The sequence below is a fragment of the Chlorocebus sabaeus genome, chromosome 1 (genome assembly GCF_047675955.1).
Source record: "Chlorocebus sabaeus isolate Y175 chromosome 1, mChlSab1.0.hap1, whole genome shotgun sequence".
Lineage (NCBI taxonomy): Eukaryota > Metazoa > Chordata > Mammalia > Primates > Cercopithecidae > Chlorocebus > Chlorocebus sabaeus.
In genome coordinates, this window is record NC_132904.1 from 109,743,265 (window position 1) to 109,768,494 (window position 25,230).

General features: G+C 49.2%; 1 protein-coding gene across 4 annotated transcripts in view; it reads right to left on the minus strand.

Moving 5' to 3' along the window:
* The window catches only part of DRD2 (dopamine receptor D2), a 91,366-nt gene that overhangs the window by 16,249 nt on the left and 49,887 nt on the right, over window positions 1-25,230 (minus strand). The window lies entirely within an intron of this gene.

The following is a 25,230-nucleotide window of genomic DNA, read 5'->3' on the forward strand; positions in this document are numbered from 1 at the left end:
GAAGCAGGACACCAGCTGGGAGGCTGTAGCAGGAATCCAGATAAGAGATGATGAGGTTTGGCAGGATGCAGGCAGTGAGAGCCCTGCAGAATGGGCATCTCATCCCATGGAGGGGAAAGATGTCTTGAAGTAAGTATCATCTGGGATGAAGTAGAAGGACAACTTAGCCTGCTAAATGAGAGGGGTTGAGGGGGGTGTGTTCCAGAGAGACAATATGACATGGTCCCAAATCATCAAACAGCAATTCTGCTTGGCCAAAAATGTAGGGTATGGCAGTAATGTTGAGGATAATTAAACCGCAGGGACATTTGTAGGTCAGATTGGGTCTTGTCAGCTGGAAAGTCACTGAGAGGTTGGGCCCAGAGACATGACCTTATTGGACTGGTGTTCTAGAAAGGTGTATGGTGTAGAACAGAGCTCAGAGGGGAGTGACGTTTTGGCTGTAATTTAGGTTAGAAATTGTGGTCATCTGAATGAAGATAGTGTGAATGAGGATGGAGGGACCTGTTCAGAATCAGGAGCTAAACTGGAAGTCAATTTCATGGTCCTTGGTCCTTGGATAGGTGTGGGGCAAAAGTGGGTACGGGACAAGCAGGGAGATAAGGAGTCGAGGGTAACACTAGGATTTCTGCCTGGGACTCTGGGAGGCTGGTGTGGTATATTCACAGAGAAAAGGGACCAGAGGGGCTCAGGAGCAGAGTTGGGAGACATCAGGAGTTGATGAACTTGACAGCCTGAGTTTTGGTTGTGACTGAAGCATAATGCACAGATAATATAGTTGGCTTTTCAGCTAACAAAAGTCTTCATATTTTACACAATAGAATTAAACTTATCAGCATTCCACGTCATTCCATACAAAGCACATGACTTCCAGGCACTTCGCTACCCCAAACTGAAAACCGCCAATTGATGCCATTTGGGATGAATGTGATGCCATGTCCAATCAATGAACAGGGCACACCTCCTGCAGTAGGTCAGAAGGGATGGTGGAAGAGGGTCTGCCCAACCTCCACACTCTCATCGCTGTCTGACACACCCACTCTTCCAGCTTTGGTAGAAGAGTATGGATCATGTCTTACCCACCACCATCACTCTGGAGCCTTGGGGAAAAGCAAAGTGCCTAATTCCATGTGGGGTGACGTGGAATGCCACCATGCAGCAAATCTTCCAGTTCTAAGGTAATGAAGCACGTGTCATATTGATGCTGTATTCTGCAAAGCCAACTGGGCCCTCTTCCCATTTGGAGCCCCCAGTGGGAGGCCTGCATGTATGTACTGATCAGTCGCCTTGGGCTGCTTCTGACATTCATTTACTCAATCAGCATCTATTGAACCTGCTGGGCATAAAGCACTGTGCAAAGCAGTGTCAGGGGCCTGAGGCGTGTGAGGCACACTCGCTGCCCCCTTCCTGACCATCGCTCTCAGCTTCTCCCCCAACTCCCTGCTGCTGATGATAGCATCATATACTTGTAAAAGGTTTTATAGTTTGCTAAATTTTTTTGATATACTGTCTCATTTATCTTCAAAACAACCGTCAGAGGCTTTTATTTTCCCTGTCTATGGCCGTACTACCTGGAACATGCCTGATCTTGTCTAATTTTTATCCCTACTTCACAAATGAGAAAGGGATTTGGAAAACTCTTCCCTTCACTTCCCTTCCCTCTGCTTTTCCAGTCCCTATGCATCCTTCAAAGCGAGTCTTGCCCAGAATCCTCCTGCCCTAGAATCCACCCATGTCCTCCTGCCCGAGCCATCACCCATCCTCTGCAGGGTCCTGCAGCACTGAAACACACCCCAGTGCTGCAGGAGACACCTATTTAGGAGTCTCTTTTTTTCACTGAGGTGTAGACGTCACAAGAGTTACAACCTGTCTTGCTCATTTCTCCTCTTGTTCTTGGAATGAACAACAAAAAAAAAACCATACCATCTTGTTCTTTTCCAACTCCTGACTGTGGTTTGTGGGCAGTATGTATTCAACAGACGTTTGCTGAATTCAAAGGTTCTGTTAGTGCAACTGGGAAGAAAACTCCTTCCCACTTGAAAGGTACCCGAGGGTGCCACAGGTGCTGCACGTTGGGTCCTGTTACAGTCTGTACTATGCTCTTCCCTCAACCCACAAAATGTATATGCTGAAGTCCTAACCTCCAGTGCCTCAGAATGTGACTGCATTAGGATACAGGGCCTTTAAAGAAGTGATTATGTTAAAATGAGACCCTTAGGGTGGGCCCTAACCTAATCTGACTGGAGTCCTTATAAGAGGAGCTTTGGACATACAAAGAGACATCAGGGATGCGCGCACAGAGGGGAGACCATGTGGGAACGCAGCAAGAAGGCAGCCATCTACTAGCCACAGAGAGGCCTTAAGCGAAATCAGTCCTGCTGATACCTTGATCCGGGACGTCCCAGCCTGCAGAACTGTGAGGAAATAGATTTCTGTTGTTTAATCTACCCAGTCTGTGGTATTTTTGTCATGGCAGCCAGAGTAGACTAATACAGGTCCCTAGAAGTAGACTCTGAAGAGGAAATCAGCCTGCGGGAAATGTACTGGGGAGTGCTCTCAGGATCAAGATGCGCAAAGGAGTGAGGAAGCAGGACAGGCCAGAGGGAGAAGTCACTACAAAGGCATCGGGCGACCCCACAGGGCACCCTACCAGTTGCCAAAATGAGGGCAACAGGGTAGGGCCTTTAATCCCCTCTCATAGATGTCATAGCTTGCGGCTGTCCCAGGGAAAGCAGTGTGGCCTTGAAAGAGGCATCTCTCCTCAGCAGTGGGCAGTTGCCCAGAACTGTCAGTTGCCAACACTCACAGTAGTTGGAGATGAGGGCTGTGGTCCTGCAGGGGGATCTGGGCGGCACTCCACAGTGTCCACTACAGTTGATGTTCAGGAGTATATGTACATGTGTGTGGCTGGGGTGTTTGTGGAGAACTTCCTGGAGGAGGGAGGATGTACACTAGGATTTAATTTTCTTTTAATAGAGACAGAATCTCACTTTGCCACCCAGGCTGGAGTGCAGTGGCACAATCATAGCTCACAGCAGCCTCAACTCCTGGCCTCAAGTGATCTTGCCACCTCAGCCTCCTGAGTAGCTGGAACTACAGGCATGTGCCACCATGCCTGGCTAATTTTTAAAAATGTTTTGTAGAGATGGGGGTCTCATCACTATATTGCCCAGGCTGGTCTCACACTCCTGGCTTCAAGAGATACTCCTGCCTTGGCTTTCCAAAGTGCTGGGATTACAGGCATAAGCCATACCTAGTCTAGGATTTAAAATTATGAGCACAATGTAGATGGCAAATGTGAGCACTGCAGGTCAGGGTGGGGTTGAGGGTGAGCATTCATTCTCTGGAGTGCTGGTTACTTCTGCAAGGTGAGGGAGAGTCCCTCTACCCAAGTTCTGAGAAAGGCCTCACGCATTTGATTTTCTAATCTATTATTTATTATTGATTGTTCTTGTTGTTTTTTGTTGCTAATATAAATGTAGTATATTTATATTATAGAAAAAAAGGGAAAGCATGGCAAATGCCTAAATATCTGTAACTCCTATAAGTACCTTGGTACAGGGCTTTGTGTTTGTTTATTTGTTTTGGTTTTTTTGTTTTTGAGATGGAGTCTCGCTCTGTCGCCCAGACGGGAGTGCAATGGTGCAATCTGGGCTCACTGCAAGCTCCATCTCCCTGGTTCATGCCATTCTCCTGCCTCAAACTCCCCAGTAGCTGGGACTACAGGTGCCCACCACCACATCCAGCTAATTTTTTTGTATTTTTAGTAGAGATGGGGTTTCACCATGTTAGCCAGGATGGTCTCGATCTCCTAACCTCGTGATCTGCCCACCTCGGCCTCCCAAAGTGCTGAGATTACAGGCATGAGCCACCGAGCCCAGCCAGTACAGGGCTATCTTTAACACCTGGTGTCAGCCCTGGTTTCTATCGTGTCTTCAGCACCTTATATAATTGGGGCTGGCATCTCTCACAAGCAGGGGTTGCCTGGCTGGCTCTCACCGTATAAATATCAAGCTGAGCAGGAATTCAGACATCAGCAAATCCACTGCCGCAGAGGAGGTACTCTAGCCTGAGAGGTGCTAGGATAACATTCGAGCTGAGGACTAAAAACCTTGGGTTCAAGTCCCAGCTCTAGCACTTACTAACTTTGGGGCCTCAGCCAGATTATTTGGCTTTCCTGAGCCCAGTTTTCCCATACGCAAAATAGAGATAACAACAATTGTGAGTATTAAGTAAGATGACTCATGGCCATGTGCCAGGCACAGGTAAGCCCTCGAGAATGTCGACTTTAAAAATCAAACCAAGCAAAAGAATGAAATGAAACAAGCAATCAGACCACAAGCCAATGGCTCAGTGAGATGAAGGGACTGGTGCTGTTCAAATGCAGCTCACGAGGGTCTGAGGTTCCCCTGGGCACACTGCCTCCTATGGCCCATCCTGAAAAGTAGGCAGCTGGATGAAGGGAGATGGATTTCAAGATGCAGCCACCAATTCCTTGGGAGGAAGTAAAGGAAGGAAAAGACAAATCCTGTCCCTGGGCCCGGGCTGCAGGACAAACCCAAGTGACCCTGGGGATGAGGTAGCAGCTGGCCTGGAAGATCCAGCTCTCTCAGCCCAGCTGCTATAGCCAATGACTATCATACTAATAACCACATTTCATAGACTCTAAGACAAAATTGAATGAAGATGCACCACTATGTTATGTACCACTAGGAAAGAAAAAAAAAATGCTATCCAACCCCAGTAGAGCTCCAAGATGTCGTCCATTGTAAAATGTATTCTGATTTCAAAGACATTAAAATGGTGGGGGTAGGGGGATGTGCATTGTAGAGTAGATAACAATACAGGGCCTTCCCAGCATTTCTCTGCTGGCATTTTCTCAAGAGGCCTGAGAAAACCTGCTGGTTCCCAGGCTTCCCTGTTGTAGCTCCAGCCCATCCCTCCCTTTTGTCCAGCTGCCTCTGGGCTGCACAGGTTGTTGGGCTCCAAGGGGCATCCCACGAGAATACACAAGTGAGGAGCTTCTCCATCCTGGCTGGAGCTTGTGTTCGTGGTAGGGGAGTGAGGAAAGGTTCCCAGTGCTGCTCCAGGTATGCTGGGCTGGTTCTGGCTCCAGAGAAGCCAGGTGAGTTCTTCGTCCACTCTGGAGCTTGTGGAGGGAAAATGCAAAGCCACAGAACACATGGCACCTTGTATTTGCCATGACGGTCCCAATTTCTTGTTCTTTTTTTAAAATGGAGATTGGCTAAATACATAACCCGAGGTGCATTATTCTCACATGAAAATTTTTTTCAGACAAAGTGACACATTATATTAAAAAATCTGTTGTTGTCAAAAACAAGCATTTTGATTTGGGATTATGAAAATATGATCAACTTGCTCACCACCCTCCAAATGTCATCTCCATCTTTCTCCCAGGTGGCCCCTGCGGCACGCATAAAAGCTGACAAAAGCTCCAAATCACAGTCCCCAGTCAACAAGAACTTAATGAGCACCAAATACTTGCGTGGACACTGTGATTTCCCAGCTCTTACAGGTTGAGCTACTTGACAGTGTCTCCTGGGTGGAGGATGAACGATCTAACCCTGTAGCTGCCAGGCCTCACTCCAAGGGTGGCTGCCTCTCCCCTAAGGCACCTTTCTGTGCAGGAAAGTGGGGGTAATTGCTGCTCCTCATTCTACCCTCAGCAGGCAGATGCTTGCAGACAAGGTTCCATGGGTCCTCTGAGGCCTCCTGGGCTTTTCTTTCTCAGCTGCCCTGGTGGAAGCCAGGAGTAAGGGAAGACTGCATTTGTGTGGTGACCTACAAGCTACTGGTCATCAAAGAGCCAAAGATCATCTGCTCCTCATCTGTTTCCAGGACTCTTTGCTCTGCCTTAGCTCAGAAGGGCAAAGATCTACAGAAATATCTTTCAGAGTCATCCATTCTAGTGCTCAGGACCCCTGCCCGTCAAGTTCTCCCTAACATCTAGCCTAACTCCAGCCTTCTATAATAGTGGCTCTCTTCAGAAGCTTCAGAGCAGAACTTCCCCAACAAGATGTTTAGAATGCATCAAGGTGCATAGAAATATCAGGTCAACTGGGATGTAGAGCCAGGCATTTCCAACCTCCGCAGCCTCTGCCATTCACCCTATGTGCCTTACAAATGCTACTATTTTCTGTGTGTGCCCTAATTTGGAAATTAGCTAGCTCTCAAGTTGAGAAGTACTGGAAGAGCCCAGATACCCGGGGCTAAGCTAGGCCACCCAGGCTGCCCCAGGCAGGCCACCCTGCTCAGGCCACCCACTGCACTGCCCCCCAGGAGTAGAGGAGGGGACAGGGAGGGGCAAGCCTTCTGGGATATAGATGAGGTATGGAAGGGGTTGCTTTCCCAGTCACACCCCAAAACTGGCAGGCACCCCAACCTATAAACAGAAACGGCTTCTTTCAAGTGTATTGGAAGGTTAAAAAGCTCCTTTAAAGCTCAACAGTTTGAGGCTGACACCCAAACCTGACATTTTCTCTCAGGAGAAACTTGGAAGGTGTGGCCACCCTTAGTCCCAAGGCTGATGGAGCAGGGTGAAAAGGGTCAATCTGTTGGGACAGCCTGGGATCCAGGAAGAAAGCTGGCAAGTCCGGGGAGAACGAAGAGGATCTTCTCTGATCCTCTCTTTCTCTTTCTCTCTCTCTCTCTCTCCCTCCCTCTCTCTCCCACCACCTCATTTCTATTTCATGTGGCGCACAGAGCTGGAAAGGTGGGGGACAGAAGCCCTGGATGCAGCATAAACCCCAGCAATATCTTTCCTGTGCTTCTGTCTCAGCTTAAGTCTTGGTGCTTTCTTCCCTGAAAGTTCGGCACTTGAAGGAATCAAATTGTGTAATTAAAATTTAACAATTCCTTATCAGGTTTGATGGCGGGTGAGACACTGCTGTCTTAAACACATCATTTTTTCCTCTTTTCTGAGATGTGAAGTATTTCAATGAAAAAGTAGAGGGGGAGAAGAAAGTATTTTTCATTTGCATCTCAAAAGCAGCCTATTGGAGTGACTTGAGTTGGATAGGAATTGGGAGTGAGTGGGTAAGAGGGTCCTTTCCAGGACCCTGGTGACGTAGGCCACCTGCCCCTGCCCCTCCAGGCAAAGGCCAGGCTGTGACTTGGGGTTGAGACTTCTTTTAGCATCTCTTGCAATTTCGAAAAGGCAGTGTGGAAATGGAAGAGGGAGGAAAGAAGGTGCACCCGTTCCTTCCTACAACCAAGGGGAAAGGAGAGAGTTACTGAATAACACCCTTATGCACTCTGGCTTAGGAGGCTGCCTCAGCAGAGGACAGAGGAAACAGAGACCGCATTCCCAAAGCCCTCGGCCAGGCAGCTGCAGACCTTGGGCTGCAGAGGGCGGGAGTGGGTAGACAGACAGGCACAGTCGCTGTCTGGAGGGCAAAACCTCCAAGCCCTGGGCCTGGGGTGTGGAGGGTCTGTGGAGAGGGAAAAAAGGAGGGGGAGGAGAAACAGAGAGGACTGTGGGGACAAAGAGGAGCCTGGAGCAATGGACGATGGCAACCTCCTGGGCTCACTGGAAATGGCTTTTCCTGCATCCCAGGCCCAGGTGCACAGGGGAGCGGGGTGTGAGGCTGTGGGTCTGGCCCCAGTGTCAGCAGTCACTTCTGAGGGAAGAAATGCAGATTGCTCCTTCCCAGTTAAGGGGAAGGGCTCCCCGCTCCTGAGCCCCTGGACTCCCCCTCCCCACCCACAGCCTCAGCACTACTGTGGGGGAACAGGTCTGGACTAGAGACCTAGGCTGGGGGGATACCCATTAGTGGAAGCCCAGGGAGTGGCCTGAACTACCATTTAAGGGTGGCAGAGGCTGCTGCGGAAGACAGTGGGGGAGGCCACACACTAACACCCCCATTTGCCATCCCTTCTCCCCCAGCATGGGGACCCTCCCTGGAACCTGGTGTTCTCCAGAGGCAGCGAGGGAGCAGAGCCCAGGGGCCGTGCAGCAGGGAACAGTGTCTAGGTTTCTTTAGAAGGCGCGGAACAGCCTGGATGAATCTCTCCACTGGTGGTCTCCGGCTGTGTCTGGCCCTATGCAGCTGGAGCCAAGAGTGGCTACAGTCTCGAGGGCCTTCTGTGGCCCAGCCTGAGGTTGGCAACCCGGGTCACCTGCTCCAAGCCTCTCCCCCTGCTCCCTGGAATTAAACCTGGCCAGCAGTTCCCGGCCTTACCTCCTACCTCACAGTAAAAATAGAAGCTATCCTTGAGCACTTGCTCAACTTCCTGTCACCACATCCATAAACTTACCGGCACAGGCAGCCATATGCACCCTCCTTGAGTCCCAGCTCCTAACCCTAAGCCCCTTCCTGCCACTTGGGCTCAGCATAGCACACCCTGGCTGGTCTCCTCTTCCTTCTCACCCTTCAGGACTATCTTTCCAGCTCCTTCTCCAAGGAAGCCTTCCTGCCACTCCAGCTCAGAGCCCATCCTCTCCCTTAGTGCTTTTACAACACAGGAGCTCCTCAGTGACACCCAGCACAGATGTAATGAAGTCAGTATTTGTCTAGTGATTTGTTTCATGTCTGTTCTTGCTAAACTGTGTGCAAGCTTCGCATGTGTCTTGTCTCTCCCGGTGTTCTCCCTCTCCAGCACCACCTTGGCAATGGCACACGCTCCACACATGTCTGAGAGACGTCCATGGAGGTAGTATCTCATTCAAGTGTGAAGGGGCCAGTCCCTAGGTCTTTTTCGACCCTGCAGTCATTTCTTCTCCCAGATCCTTCGTGAAGGGTACAATAGCCTCTTCTGAGATCTCCTGTTGACCCTCTGGGTCCCAGTCATAGTGGTAGCTGGGGTTGGGTGCCCAGCTGGTTGGGGTCCTTGCAGGGTGTTTCCCAGGTGGGCATCACTGCGGCCCAAGGGCGTTATAAGGCATTTGAAAAAGAAGAGGAGGCACACGGATGGAAGTGAGTGTGGGGAGGTGGGGAGAGGTCATAGACAACACGCCGTCTGTGGAAAGAAAAGCACAGAGCAGGTGGAGATGGCTTCTGGGGTGCTGGAAGGCCTGGGGGCCCAGGGCTTCAGAGTGTCCAGGTTGGTACCACCCTGTGGGAGGGAAGTCACAGCAGGCCAAGGGAGCCATCTCCCCCCATCAACACCAGCCAGAGACTACCAAGCATCCCCAGTGAGTGAGCTGAGTGCAGCTGAGACTCAGCTCTCTAAGGAGCATGAGGGTGGGGTGGGGGTGTCCCCAGGGAGAGGCTGGAGCACACACAATTCCTTGCCCAGCTGTGGAAAGGGCCCCTGGGTGAGACTCTGTCTAGGAGCAGAGGAGACCACAGCTGAGCATGACCAGGGCCTCCTCTCTTCCAGGGCTGTCATCCCAGACAACCCCGCTCTCTGCTTCTTCCCAAGGTGGCCAGGTGGCCCTGGGTCTGCCCAGGTGTCCCTGGGAGTGTGGAGTCTCTGACAGGCCCGAGCAGCGGCAGAATTCGAGTCTTCCCAGCCTCACCTTATTGCAGGCCTCCAGGGTCTGCAGTGGGGTGAGGCAGGGTCTGGGGATGCAGTGAATACAAGAAGGGGTGACTGCCTGACAGCCCCAACCTTGCGGATTTTTATGGCTCCGTAAAAATGTCTCCTCACAAACTGTCAAAGTGTCACAAATTAATTAACTGTTAGCTGGAGTGACTCAGTGTGGGGAGGGGGTGGGGGAGAATGGCTCAGTGATGCTGAGCAGGGTGGTGGCGGTGCTGTTCTCTGCGTGTGCTGCCTTTTGATTAAAAATCCTCACCGCTCTGATACTGTGCGAGGGAAGGGGCAGATCCCTGGGGCAGCTCACGTGCGCCGCAGAAGACTGGCGGGTGGGAGGCAGGTTGGGGGTGGGGCCCAGGGCCCCCTCCCTGAGAAGGGAACACAGTGGGGAGAATGAAGCTTCTAGAAATTGCCCAGGAGATCTAAATTCAGAATGGAGCCCACAGACTGGCACTATATTCCTCCCCCCACCCCCCACTTTCCCTTCCTCCTCAATTTGCCCCCACAAAGAAAAAAACTGGGAAGTTGAGCTTGGTTTGCCCCAGGGGCTGCACAGGGTCACCTGAGCCAAGGACACACTTAGCTACCAAAGTCCAGCCAGCCAGAGCCCAGAGAGGAGGAAGGGCTGGGTCTTAGACCAGCCTCCTTGACCTTTACTTTAATTTCAGGAAAGAATTGAGAAAATACGCTCTTGAAAGTCAATTGGGAGACAAATCCTGAACCTTATTGCTCCAAAAGGAGGAAAAACAATCCTGGCTATTTGGCAGAAAATTGCTCTGCTTTATTAAAAGACATTCCTGTTCATAAAAACAGAGAGAAGGCCCAGTCCAAATAATAGCACAGCCCACCATCACACTGCCGGAAACCTCCGGAAGCCCTTGTCCCCATGTTTCTCATCCTTCGGCTCCAGCAGCTGGCACCGGGGACCTTTCTTTTCCATTTGGCGAAGGCGATGGGAGGCCCTCTTGCAATGGAGGAGGTGGGCAGGCGAGATTGGACTTGAGGACTCCCGCACAAGTGCTGTTTGGGTGTCAAGATCTCAAAGACGAAGTGAAGGTAAAACATCACCACAGGAATGCAATCAGCAAAATCCAGATTGCAGAAAATACAATAGGACAAATGACCCAGTTTCTTCCAAAAATAAATTGCAAAGAAAAAAAAAAAAAGAGATGGAGTGGGGGGAGCTTCTGGAATAAAAGAAACTTAAAAGCCATCTTCACCAGTTGTGATGTGTGGCCTTATTTGGATCCTGATTCAAATAAACCATTTTTTTTTAATGCCTGACATTTATGGGACAATTGAAAATCTGAACAGTAGATTTTTATGATATTCAGAATTATTGATATTATGGCATTCTGGTGAATTTTTTCAGAGTCCTTATAATTTAGAGATACACACTGAAATATTTACAGATGAAATTATATGCTGTCTGGGAATTATATGACAATAGCATGGGGGTAGGAGCACAGATGAAAGAAAATTGGCCATAATTTGATCGTGGTTAAAGGTGGGTGATAGATACATTAAGGTTCATGATGCTATTATTGTTACTTTTGTATATGTTTGAAATTTTCTGTAACAAAATGTTTTAAAATATCGAATCTGCTCCTTAACCCTCACCCCAAAGCCCATCCCTAAGAAAACAGATGGGTGCAAGCCAGGCTTCAAGGTATCTTTCTGATCAAGTTCTCTTATTATGAATACTGGCTTCCTTTTCTGCCAGTCTGGCTGCCAGACCCTCCCTCTGTTCTGATCACTCCGTTGCCCTGTCCAGGACAGATGGAGCCCTGGGGACAAGCCCTGGCAACTCTTTCTATGGCCTGGGATCCTTTCTCAAGACATGACAGCTTTGGCCTAATGAGTCATGTTCTCTCTTTCACAGCAGGTGGTGGCTCAGCTGGTAGGGATGGAGGCGGAGGGGTAAAGCCCACTTTAATGACAAAAAGCTACTGAGCGCCTATTGCAGGCCAGGCACTGCGTGAAGTGCTGGGCACCTACTATTTCATTTACTCCACATAGCAGCCCTGTGAGATTAGATATGATCCCCATGCTTCAGACAAAGAAACAAGCAGTGGGTTGTGAACACCAGTGGATCTGCCTGCAGAGCCCAGACTCTTCCTTACACCAGGAGTTGAGTATGGATCTAGGGTACAAGGAAGTAAGGTTTTCACAGTCCCGTGTCCGAGGCACATCTACACAGTTCATTCATGGGGATGGCCAGGGCCTCACCCCTCCAGGCTGGCAGGTGTCAGGCTGGTGTCCACAGAGCTCCCAAAGGAACTTCTTACAGCCCTATAAAGAGGGAAGTTCAGGTCCAGGCAAAACCCAAGTTTCCTCAGAATTCTAAGTGCCTTAGGCAATCTCGTGTTTTCCAGAAAATGACACTCTTAGCATCTCCAGGACATGTGGCTGCTCTGACAAGGGAGCTCCGAGGAGCACAGGGCACGCTGGAGTCCAGGTGGAGCCGAGGAGCACAGGGCACGCTGGAGTCCAGGTGGAGCTGAGGAGCACAGGGCACGCTGGAGTCCGGGTGGAGATGAGGAGCACGGGGCACAGTGGAGTCCGGGTGGAGACGAGGAGCACAGGGCACGCTGGAGTCCGGGTGGAGCCGAGGAGCACAGGGCATGCTGGAGTCCGGGTGGAGACAAGGAGCACAGGGCACGCTGGAGTCTGGGTGGAGCCGAGGAGTGTGGGCAAGAGCTGGGGTCTCTTATCCTCTCTCAGCTCCCAGGGCTGCCTCTGGATCCATCTGGCAGGCCAGGCTCCTCCCTAAGGCTCCCTTTCATTCCATAGGGTGTGCGTCCACCACCAAGGGTGGCACTATAGGTCTGGGCGTCTTGCTTTGCCTGCGCTTCTGCTACCTCACATGGAGGAGGGGCAACATGGGCACAACGGGAGAGAGCAGAGAGGCAGTCTCTCTGTCCCGACAACAGAGTGCAGGGTGCAGAAGAGCCCCCTGCTGCCTCTCCCAGTCGATGGAAGCAGGTCGGAAGAGTAGCCACAGTGCTGGGCACATCCTGCAAACAGGCTGTGCACCCACTGCTGCCACATACCACTCCACATCCCAGGGCCAACACTGAGGTCTTCCTAAGCAGTGATGCCCAGGAGACAGAGGAGTCACTTCCTTCTGTCCCTGGAATTGAAGAAGGCGTGTCAATGCGTCCTCTTTTTATTGTTGTTTTTTTCGTTAGGCAGACAACAGATAGACCTGCGTTCCAGCCCCACTTGGCAGCAGTGTGGTCTTGACAATGAAATTGTTCTGGGCCTCAGTCTTCTCATCTGTAATGTGGGGGCAATAACCTCCTCCTCATTGGAGTGGTTGCAAAATTGACTTAGAAAATGTAAATAAAGGGGCCAGTAAGTGGTAGGTGCCCAACAAGTGGCAGCTAATGTCATTACAAGGATGCAACAGCTGCCGGAAAGGAGCTGAACTGTGTGAGGGTCCTAGGCAAAAGACTCAAGCTGGAATGAGGGGCCCGAGGGAAGGAAACTCCTCATTTCTCTGTGGCCCCCAATTTTCTGCATGCTTCAGAGATTCCAGCCATGCCTACCATGTTGTTCCCACTACTCACCCCTCAACTAAAAGCCCTAAAATATCAGGGCACCTGGCAGATGACCTTGGTTAAAGTCCTTTTGGGGTGTGTCATGCAGATTTGCAATAACCTTGAGACTTCCCACTAAATCTTTGAGAAAAAAGAAGTGCTACCTGGCGTGTAACCTTCCTGGTAAATCTAAGGATGCAACGGCTATGAGACATCTCTGCTCCTCAGGACAGAAGTAGGACCAGCATGAGACATGATAAGGCTTGGCAGACTCTATCAGGCATCATGCAATCATCAGCACTGCATTATTATTGTCTCACTGTGTGGATGTCTGACATGCAGAAGGAAAATCCAGTTCCCTTGGATGAGCCACTTCTCTAATTCTCAACTTAATAGTTAATAATTTAATGATGAGAGCTGTCAGACCTAATTTCAGAGAGTGATAGATGAATCAAGTAAAATGATATATTCCAAAGTGTCTTGCAAACTCTAAAGTCCTATAAAAATGTGAATGTAGTGTATTATTATCATCTCACTCAAGAGCGTGTAGTTGGCGGTATTTCTTTGCCATGCACAGATTCTTTCCTACTTACTTTGCTCTGCGTCTATCCTTTCTCTCTGAGGCAACTGTGCACCTTGATGGGCAGAGCTTGTCTTAAGCCTATGTGTATCCTTAGCACCTCCTAGGAAGGCTACCAGTTTTGTAAGTATTTACTGGATGTTTGTTGTGCTGGAGGAAGCTGACAGTGACGGTGCTCCTTTGAACAGCCTAAAACAGGGCGAGACTGCCTTCTTCGTGGGGTTTTCAGAAAGATTAAACAAGACAAATCAAGCCACTAGCGCAGTCTCTGAGTGAGAGAAGGCACTCAATTGTTCCTATTTTATTGGTAACTAACCTGGAAAAATATAAAATATTGACTTTTACTGCTGGAAGAAGCCTTAGAGAATATCTAATCTAACCTCTTCATTTTATAGATTAAAAAACTAAGACCAGGGTTGGGCATGGTAGCTCACATCTGTAATCCCAGCACTTTGAGAGGCTAAGGCAGGTGGATCACTTGAGGTCAGGAGTTCGAGACCAGCCTGACCAACATGGTGAAACCCCGTCTCTACTAAAAATACAAAAATTAGCCTGGGGGCTGGGTGCGGTGGCTCACACCTGTAATCCCAGCACTTTGGGAGGCTGAGGCGGGAGGATCACGAGGTCAGGAGATCAAGACCATCCTGGCTAACACGGTGAAACCCCATCTCTACTAAAAATACAAAAAACAAAAAAATTAGCTGGGCGTGGTAGTGGGCACCTGTAGTCCCAGCTACTCAGGAGGGTGAGGCAGGAGAATGGTGTGAACCTGGGACGCGGAGCTTGCAGTGAGCCGAGATCACGCCACTGCACTCCAACCTGGGCAACAGAGTGAGACTCCATCTCAAAAACAAATAAATAAATAAAAATTAAAAATTAGCCAGGGCAGTTGTGGGCACCTGCAATCCCAGCTACTCAGGAGGCTGAGGCAGGAGAATCACTTGAACCCAGAAGGCAGAGATTGCAGTGAGCCGAGACCATGCCACTGAACTCCAGCCCGGGTGACAGAGGGAGGTTCTGTCTTAAAAAAAAAAAACAAAAAAAAAACACTAAGATTAAGACTAGAAAAGTGAAATGACTCACCCAAGTTCATGGAGCCCATTGCTTTCAGAACCAGGATTGCAATTAAGGTCTCCAGACAGGTCCCCTGCTTTATCCTACATGGCTCTCTGTCTGACTCCTAGAAAGGACTCATCCTGGTCACCACCATCCTGGTCACTGTATGATTACCATCATCTGCATCTTCAAATAAATGAACTTAACTAAAGGAGACCAGTTCTGGAGCCTCCACGAGTGCCTCTCCTGAGTCTAGCTTAACTTTATGCGACGTCTGTGTATGCTCGCCTAGCCCAGATACCGATCCTCAGTGGAGACAGGCTCAAGTGGCACTCAGGAAAAATGCATATACAGAAAGTCCCACCCTAACCAGTTCTTTTCCAGGCCATAACCTTTTCTTTTAACCTTTCTTTGCAAGGGCTGTTTTCCAAGCACTCCCTCTCTTTCTGTCCTCTGGATATTGGTAAAGGCATGCACTCGCAGGAATGTGCTCAGAGATGATTCCCCCCAGACTTTCAGAGAGAAGCTCAGGGCCATGGGGCCTGTTAGGTTTCTCTGCGAAATGCTACTTCTTGAAACTATTTCTCTGGGAGGTTTTCTGTCCCGTTCTGTCCCAGGAGCCTGGGGAAAGGCTGTGCCTTTGGATGTTTTGCTCAGTAACTTGACATGGGCCATGATGGGGATAATGGCAGAGGCAAATAATGCAAATCCCAAGTGCTTCATTAGATATGAAGATGAAAGGGCATTCCCAGGCATGAGGGCCACTCTGCCACAGAGGATGATGGGACGCAACCAGGGACCCTGCTCACGCCAGTACCTCCTTGGATAAGAAATCGAGACATTTTACTCCAGAGACCCACTTGTGAGGAGGCAGAAGGGAGAGAAATGGAGACGGCGCCCCATTGGGAACACCCAAGACGAGCCACCGCGCTGGTTTCTGATTCTGCGAATTTCAGAGGTAGAATATGAACACTTCGATCTTCTCTTGAGGCTCCTGGGACACAGATGAGCTAAGTTTTCTGAGCCTGTCATGGCAAACAACATAATGTTGCTAATCAAACTTCCTGTGCGCCCACCCAATTTGATAAATCAGCCTTTTGATGCACTAAGTGAAGATGAATTAGCAGTAATGAGGCTGTGACAGCTCCCTGAGGCACAGGCTGACAGAGAGAGCTTTGATGACTGTGGCAAGAAGGAGGAGAAGCTCTTCTCAGGGATCAGTTCAAGCTGCCAAGTTTGTGCAAATAACCCTCCGATGGATGCTGAGGTCATCTGAAAACCAGATGTTTGCTGTCTTCCTACAGTGAACCACAGACCATAAGCCCCAACTTATGGGCAGACCATAACATGGAATCAACCCATTCTGTTAGGTGGGAAATGGAGGCTGGCAATGGCAGCCTGCTAAAACCTTTTTCCTTTGCAAGGCTGCCTACTACACAGCTAGTCTCCAACAGCCCAGCAGTGGAGACTTGGTACTGACTAGCTAATCTCCTTCGTGCCCAGAGACTGCAAACTGGTAGCCTATGGACCACATTTAGCCTGCATATAGGATTTGCTGGGCTCACATAGCATTGTTGAAAAATTGGCATTTATTGCCAATATTTACAGTTGGACATTTCACGTTAAAATACAGATCTCTAGCTTCTTTTACAAGAAGAATCATAAAATCTTGGAAACACTGGGTCAGCATTCTTGCAAGGCAACAACAAGCTGGGGTCAACTCCAGATAGTCCCCTTTACACAAGGCACACACGGATTGAAGAAAGCAGAGGACAGCCCGGCTCATGAGGAATGGACTGTCTCCACACTCCGAGGATGGAAGAAGCAGCTACACCTTGGTGGCTCACGCCCAGTATTCTGGGAGACCGAGGTGGAAGTATCATGAGGTCAGGAGATCAAGACCATACTGGCCAACACGGCGAAACCCCATCTCTACTAAAAATACAAAAAAAAAAAAAATTACCCTGGAGGCTGAGGCAAGATATTCACTTGAACCCGGGAGGTGGAGGTTGCAGTGAGCTGAGATCGCACCACTGCACTCCAGCCTGGGCGACAGAGCAAGACTCTGTCTCCAAAAAAAAAAAAAAAAAAAAAAAAAAAAGAAAATAGAAGAAGCTACACCTCTACCCATGTTCCCCACATTCCCTGCATATGGTGAATTTTTTCAGAGTCCTTATCCTTTAGAGATAACACACTGAAATATTTACAGATGAAATTATATGCTATCTGGGAATTATATGAAAACAGCACAGGCGTAGGGGCATAGATGAAAGAAAATTGGCCATAATTGCCCTAGCTTGGAAGTGACCATACCCCAAGACTTTGGCAGAAGCCAAGGCAGAGGTCTCTCCCTCCAGTCGTTATGTCCAGCTCCACACATGCTCTCGAGTTTACCACAATCCCCAGCCATCCTTACAGCCCTGCACCCAGCTGGTTTCACTCAGTTTACATTAACTACCAGGTTCCAGAATGTATCTAAGTTTGTGTTTTATAATAGTTAGCAGGGGTAACTGAGTTGCTATTATGTTGCTGGGCTACAAAGGCTGTGTCTGAATGATGCTCTCAGATCCTCTCACCTAATCCTCCCCATCAAGGGGTAGCGGCAGGAGGAGAAGCACTCTTGAGGCTGAGGAGGCTTGAGGCAACACTGGTGGCTTTTGAGCAAAGTGTTGATTTTCTACACCTCCCCAGCCCTGCCTGGAGACTTCAGCCCTGTCTCTGGAGCCTGTTTCTGAAGCATAGGCTCCTTTAGGTTCCTTTTCTTCCCTGCTGATATTCCATGGGGCACAGTAAATACAAATCTCTCTCCCTAAAGGTTCCATTTGCTTTAGACTTTCTACGATTGATCATCTAATTACCTTTGCAGCCCAGGAAGTGCTAATCTCTTCAGCAACTGAGGTGCATGCCACAGATTGAAACAAAACATTCCATCTTCCTGGCATGAGGCAAATTGAGGTCTGGAGTCTACCGCATACATCAGCTTGATAGGCAGGGCTGCTGGTGACCTGGGAGAGGGGCCTGCCCATTACCTTTGTCCCTTTTTCCCTCCATGCAGTGCTGGGCTCCCCGAGGGAAGGCTGATTCCGTCCCGGTCTTTTCTTATCTGTAAGTCTAACAAATATGCTGGGGTTTGCGTGACAGGGGAGGGGAGGATTCTGGTCCCCTTCACCACCAATGCTGATGACGGTGAACAAGTGGACCCAGCTGCTGCTGGTCCTTTCAACTTCTATTTCAGAAAACACCAGCATCTCTGTTAACAGGCTTATTTGTATGCTTGGGTTGTTTGAGAAGATGAGGCTCAGTGGTCTCAGCCTCTTGCAAAGTCCTTTCTCACCACGGCCTCTATTGCTCATCTGAGGCCACCTCCTCCGAGAAGCCTTCTATGATCTATTTTTGGGCAAATTATTTATTCCTCTTCAGTTTCATAGTACACTATTGGCTCTTCTTGGCACTTGTGGTACCAAAATCTGCAAGTCTGTCTCTCTCCTCTCCTATGCTCTTTAAGAACAAGGCTTGTGTCTCATTCATCTTTTGCTCCTGGAGTATCCAGCGCATGTTAGCGCAGTGTGGCGCTCAGCAAGGACAACTAAATTGAGATGAAAGATACATATTAGAAGCTCTCTAGTGACCTCCAAGTTCTTGGCAGTTTGGATTAACCATCGCTCTCCAATCACTGTGTTGGGAAAGGACACTGATGGATGTGCACCGCACACCATGTGGTCCCTGCCAGGACCCTGCGCTCCATCTGTCCTCCTAGCATACCAGGGGAGCTGTCGGCTCACCAGGCAGTTAGTCCTGTCCCAAACCTGTGTACACCAGTTGTTCTTGTCATTGTCATTAGCTCACTATTTCATAACAATGAAATATGGATACCAAGTCAAAATATTGGCCCATGAAAACTAAGTGGAATGCATTGGGAAAAATTTGTATAAAGAAAAGTTGCTAAAAACAGAAAAAAAAAAAAAAACTAGTTATCTAATATGCAAATGAGATAACTGAAAATTCTTAAAATCTGAAAGTCTGCACTATATCATTTTGTAAGTTCAAGTCTTTGCTTCAAAAACTGAAACTAAAACCAACTGGAAGCTGTAAGTAAAGTACTATGGGTACACATAAGCAAACAGGGTGAGGCGAGACTCCAGTCAATGAATTTGTTTTTGTTGTTGCTGTTGTTTGTGTTTTTATTTTTCCGTCTCGCTCTGTGGCCCAGGCTGGAGTGCAGTGGCACAATTTTGGCTCACTGCAACGTCTACCTCCCGGGTTCAAGCGATTCTACTGCCTCAGCCTCCAGAATAGCTGAGATTACAGGCATGCACTACCATGCCCAACTAATTTTTATGTTTTTTGGTAGAGACGGGGTTTCACCTTGTTGGCCAGGCTGGTCTCAAACTCTTGACCTCCAGTGATCTGCGTGCCTCAGCCTCCCAAAGTGCTGGGAGTATAAGAGTGAGTCACTGCGCCTAGCCGGTGAATTTGTACTCAAAGAAATGACCCAAGATATGAACCGAACGTTTGGTAAATGAACACACATGAATGCCCTAAAGTAAAATGAAATGATTGGAGTATCATTTTTTAAATGAATTCCCTGTTTAAAGAACTTTTGAAATTAGTCAATCCACCATACTGAATATGAGGGCTTCTGCTGTACTGACCGGCCAGCATATTAGCTTTTTCTATCTGTGTTCAGAACTCTATCAGTGTTCAGGGCTGTATGTTCCTTGAGGAAATTACATGCCTTACACCTCCATAGCCTGAATGACTGTTCTTTACACTCCATGGACCATCTATAAATGGTGGCTGATGATGACGGTGATTGCTCCTTTATTCATCACACATTTGCTGAGCCCCTATTTATGCAGCGCTGATTAGGGACTAGGGGTACAACGTTGAACAAGAGAGGCAAGCTCTGTTGTCCTCATGGAGGCCACCATCTGGATAGAGGTACTAGCTTGACAGCTGGGGCTCTGATGTGAGCACAAATCGGACGGGGTGAGTAGGAAAGAGGATGCACATTTTGCAGAGGGGTAACGTGGCTAATGTCATACACTAAACATATGAACTTCCTGCCACTTTTGTAGCAACATGGGATCTTTCACTGCAAGGGACAGACTTTTGGCAAAAGCAATGGCTCTGTGGATCTAGCAAAAATAAGAAAGCAGAAAAATATTAAAGCAAGACTACAATACTCAGTGCTGCACACTCCATCACAAGTGTGAAAATAGCTCCACATCCTGAAAACACCTGACCAGCACTCTTCAAAAATCTCAAGGTCCTGAAAGACAAGAAAAGACTGAGGAGCTGTCACAGGTTGCAGGAGACTCAGATGTGACAACCAAACCATGTGGGATCCTGGATTTGATCCTGGGCCAGGAAAAGGACATTAGTTGAAAAACTGGCAAAATGCAAATAAAATCTGTCATTTAGTTAATAGTATTGAGCCAACGTTATTTTCTTAGTTTTGATCATCACACTGTGGTTATATAAAACGCTCACATTAGGGGAAGCTGAGTGAAATGGGAACTCTCTGCACTACTTTTGCTACTCTTCTACAAGTCTAAAATTGTCTGGAATGGAAAACAGACATTCACACAGGCACCTCCAATACCCAGGTATGTGTGTGAAGGGACTGTCCAGGCCTTCCAGAGGCATCTTATCCTCCTCCCATCTGCAGGCAAGGATGCAGAAGCTTTTTCCAGGCAAAGGGGAGGGTCCCCTTCTCCTTTATCCTTGGATGGAGCAAATGTCAAGTATCTGTCCCACATGGTGCTGACTGCTCATGCAAGGGGCAGGAGGCAGAGAAGCAGAAAGGGAGGAGAGGGGAATTAATATCTGTCAATTGATCCATTTCTTGTAGCCATCATTTTAAGCACCTACGGTGTCCCAGGCACAGCAACCCTCCTTATACGAGTGCTCTCCATGAATCCTCATCATGTTTCCATTTTTCAGGAGACTGAGGCCCAGAGAACTTCAAAAATTTATCCACAGTTCTAGCTGCTAGGTGATAGAGGGAGGACTCTAACAAGCTCAGCCTGTCTCCAGAGCTAGTGCTACAGAGATGCTGGGGATGGCCCGGCCTTGGAGGCATTTTCCAGCCACTGTTCTGGAGCATTTCCAGGGGCCTGGGTCTGTGAGTTCCAGTGAGTTGCCTGCTTTCCTGGCCCAGGAAGTTGTTCTCTGTGTCTGACCTGCAATTGTCCCCTTGCTTCCTGCCAGACCTCAGTGGCACATTTCACTCCTCCTGGGACACATGGACCCCACTTCATGCATGGGAAGTACATGGAGGGTCTTCAGCTTCCCCTTCCCACTTGCCCCTTTCCAGAAGCCCTGATGACAGATCTGATGCAGTCACCCCACCTCCATGGATCCCACCCTGGTTCCCCAGGCACCCTCTTCATCCAAACTCCTTAGAGTTACATCTGCTGAAAAGTCCAGTTTCTACCCCCGGGCACTGAGTCAGACACAGAGTTACTGTCAGAACGGGAGAAAACACAGCAGTCACAGTAACGGTAGCTCCTGTTTGTTGATTGTTTGCAGTATACTGGACACTGTCTTGCACACTGTATACACCTTTGTCCTAATTCTGAAAGCAACCTTAAAAGGTAAACATTGCTAACCCTTTTTCACAGATATTGCCAGCGAGGCCAAGGGATTTTCTTTAATAACCTGTGTCAACTAGGAAGTGGCAGTGGAGGATGGAAGACTGGGTTTGTCTAGTTGCTAAACCCCTATTTCCACTGTGGCAACGAGGCCCCCCTTCTAGCATTAACATACTGCAAATGCAAGATGGGACATTTGGAAATAGTTTTTACCCATATTGCTGCTAAGCCTCAGAATACTCCTGTAAAGTCAATCCCCTGTCCCTATTTTACAGTACACATTGATGCAAGTAGTTGTGAACATGAGAAACAGAGGGAAGCCCTGTGGAGGCATGTGGTTGTAAGAGCACCATTTAGGAACTCAGTGTTGGTGGCCAGTGACGATGAGGCCGACACTGACGGTAACGCATATTCCCTGTGCTTCCAAAGTGGGAGGGGTCTTCAAGGAACCATCGCACCATTGCACAGGAACTGATGGCTGAGAGGACAGAGTTCTTAACTGGCTGCTGCGGGCTTCATCTGCAGTCTTGACTCCTAAGCAGCACTCACACCGGGCAAGAAGAGGGCTGCACAAATGCTGAGCAGACTCAGATCTGTGTAGATGCCCTCAGGGAACTTGGGATCCTCTAGCATATCACAGCCCTTGCAAGTCCAAATCTGCCCACTTCTGCTCCAGCCTCCAAAGATAGCAGCCCCACCTTCCCCGGGCCTGGGGTGAAGTCGGGAGGCCCACCGGGTTGCATGGCCACACTCTGTTCCATTGTGCCCGTGTCTGTCCCTGCTGCTGCTGCCCTGGAATTGCTCAGGCTCCATGATGTTGTTTTTTAAATCATAAAATCCTCTCCCCACTCTTGTACCTTTCCTGGGCGAGCTCTCTCGGGTTTTTAATTGAATTTGCAGCTTCTGGCACAGCCCTGTTGCACAGAATGCTTGGTATGGGCGGATGGAAGTGCCCATGAGAATCAAAACAAGGAAACTTTGACATGATTCAAGGCTTCCATACCACCCTCTGAAAAAAGAAAAAAAAAGGAGAGAAAGAAAGAAAAGATGGTGCTGCTTGTTCCAGCACCTGCAGAGGATGCGAGCCAGCCAGCAAATCCACTACTCACCTTGCATAGGAACGAACACACACACACGGGTTTGGTGGGCAACAGAGAAGGCAGGCGGAGCTCTGGGGCGTGAGTGGTCCATGAAGCAAGACAGACAGACACAGGGCGGGGTGTGCAGCGACAGAATTCTGACCGTCAGTCAGCCTCTGGCTTCTGGCCCCTGCTCTGCCCCACATTTTCAACCATGTGACCTCAAGCTGGTGGCTTCCCTCTTCTGGCCCTGGAGTTCCTTTTGTAACAAACACGTGTGGCCATATCAGAGGACACACAAGGCTTCCTCCCACCAGTCCTGAGATTCTAATCTGCCATGATTTGATCTCCAGCCCTGTCTGTTTGAGGGGCCAGTAACCGAAGGCGGGAGCTCAGGGTGCCCAGGCCCCCCCTGCTTGTCAGTCTGGGGACAACTGTCTACTGTGGTTAAAGCAGGTGTCTGCGGCCATGATGAAGGCAAGATCCCACAAAGGGATCCTGAGGGGGTTCTAGAGATGGGGTCTGGCAGCAGAGAATGTAATCAGAGGACCTTCAGGCTAGGAAGTCATCATCACTCTGCGAGATGGAACCACGAAACAGGGAGTGAGTGAGTCACCAGAGATAATGAGCTCCTAGGCAGGAAGATGCAGGAGTCTAATGACGCTCTTTTCCTGTCCTGATGAGATCTCTGGTCCATAGGCCAGTAGAGCACCCAAGCCCAGAGGACAGCCCAGAGCAATGGGTAAGAGGGTCTGGCTTCAACCTGGGGCAGTTGCTCCTTGGAAGGAACCAGGCAGCAACTGTGATTCCAGCACCCCAGCCCAGCCCAGATGCACAGTGGCTGAAAACCACGCCCCAAGCTCCGGGGGAACTCCCTGGCTATTCTTGGAAATGCAGAGACTCCTGGCTCCCTGTCAGAGCTGCTCCCCACTCTAAAAAGCCCAGGAGTCACTGCCACAATATTTTTCCTTCTAAAGGAGGTGGCATCTCAGTAATTGCAACGTGGTGCTCCCTTGACAGCGGCATTAATCACCTGTCTCCATCTCAGCCCCAGTCATGAGAGAGGAACAGGAGGAAGACAGAGTCAGAGAGCCTGGTGTTGTTCACTGTCATCATCCATGGGCATGGGTACAGCAGTCTGTTCTGTCTCTTCCTCAAGCTCGTTGTCACTTCCCAGAGGGGCCTGGGGTCAGGCCTCATTCAGGTTCCCTAGAGTGGGAAGGATTGATAAGGAGCCAGGTAGCCCTCCCTGGCCCCCTCTAAAGGAGGTGCACCACACTGGGCCTGCGAAGAGGAGACCAGGCCCACAGACCCAGGCAGGATGGGGGAGATGGGAGGGTTCGGCAGGGGGCCAAATTCCAGAGCCTCTACCCATCCCTACCTTTAGCCTCCCTTCCTGACCATCTTGCACAAGCCCACCAAGTCCAACTCCCAAAGCCATGGCTTCAGGCTCACATCACCGCCTTGCTCAAAATATCTTATATGACTCCCTTGAAGGGAAGAGTGCAGATTCTTTAGCTCTCTGCCTTTGATCTTCCCACATTACCTGCTGGCCCCTAATGTGGACAGGCTAGACTGCAGCTGGCGTCGATCTAGTCTGTGACTTTCATACCCCCTCCCTTCGCCTCATCCTCCTTTGAATGCTGCCATTTCTCCACCTGCCTCCCCATTCCCAACTGTCCAAATCCTGCCAACTCTTCGAAAGGGTAAAGCCCACGTCCTAGAAGAGACTTCCCTGAACCCTCTGAGCTCATCAAGACTTCTTCCTGCTGTGCTCCCATAGAGTCTGATACGTGAGGCTCTACCAAGGTGATATTGTAAAGCTGAGGCATGTCCCAGACCCCTGGGGGAGGAGGGAACCTGAGATGCCCTGGGAAATTGGGCAGGTGAGACAGGAAGGCCTTGGCATTCATGATTTTTGAACATGTCAAGCACCTGTGCTCCACAAATGACCTGGGAACTGCAGGTGTCCTTCCAACAGGAGTAGATCCTGTGAGCCAAGGGCAGTCTTGGAAAAGCATGAAGCTGCTTCCCCCTGAGCACATGCCATCATAGGTGCACGGTAAAACTTCCGATGAATAAATGCTGGGCTAGCAGAGTGATGGCTGTAACACGGAGCTGCTCCCACCAAGATGGTGTCAACCGTGGGAGGACTGTTGGGCAGTTAAGCCATGATTTTAAGCTGGAGTAATAGTCAAAGAGAGTGCAGAAATGGCCTGAATACCTAGCAAGTGGATATACTCAGATAAGCCAGATGGGTCTTCCAGGAACTAGAGCCAGGGAGAGACTACCAGAGAAGCAAAAATTCACCCCAAAGTCAGAGCAAAATGGCTGGAAGCCAAGAAAGAAATCTGGGGGCGGTGTTTAGTGAGCAGTTGGGGGTAGAACTGATTATTCTGTGAGCTATCGTTCAGATTAGCACCAGCCCTGCTGTTCCACTTGTCTCGCTGTGCAGTTCATATCTCTTCCATTTTGTATGCACTTATTCCCAGCATCCAGAGCTGCACCTGCCACCCTCCATGAATGCAATGTTCACAAGTGAAGTAGTGGGAGGTGGCTGGTAAATGGAGAGAATGGGACCCTTAGGCTTTTGAGAATGGCATTTGAGAATGGCAACAATATTCAAAAGAAGACAGAGATTGGAACTTTTATTTGAAATCTCCCTATCATGAAATCCCAGCAACTAACTCATCACACTAGTCGAGCCAAAGCACTTCCAGCTTGCGTCCTCTACTCATACCATCTAAAACACCAATGCCAAACAAGCAGCCAGAGTTAACAACATTGTTGTGCTTTCTGAAGGCCTCAAAACAGTCCTCTGACCAAGCAGGGTAGGGTTATTACTCCCTCTTTAAGAGCTGAAGAAGCTGGCCCAG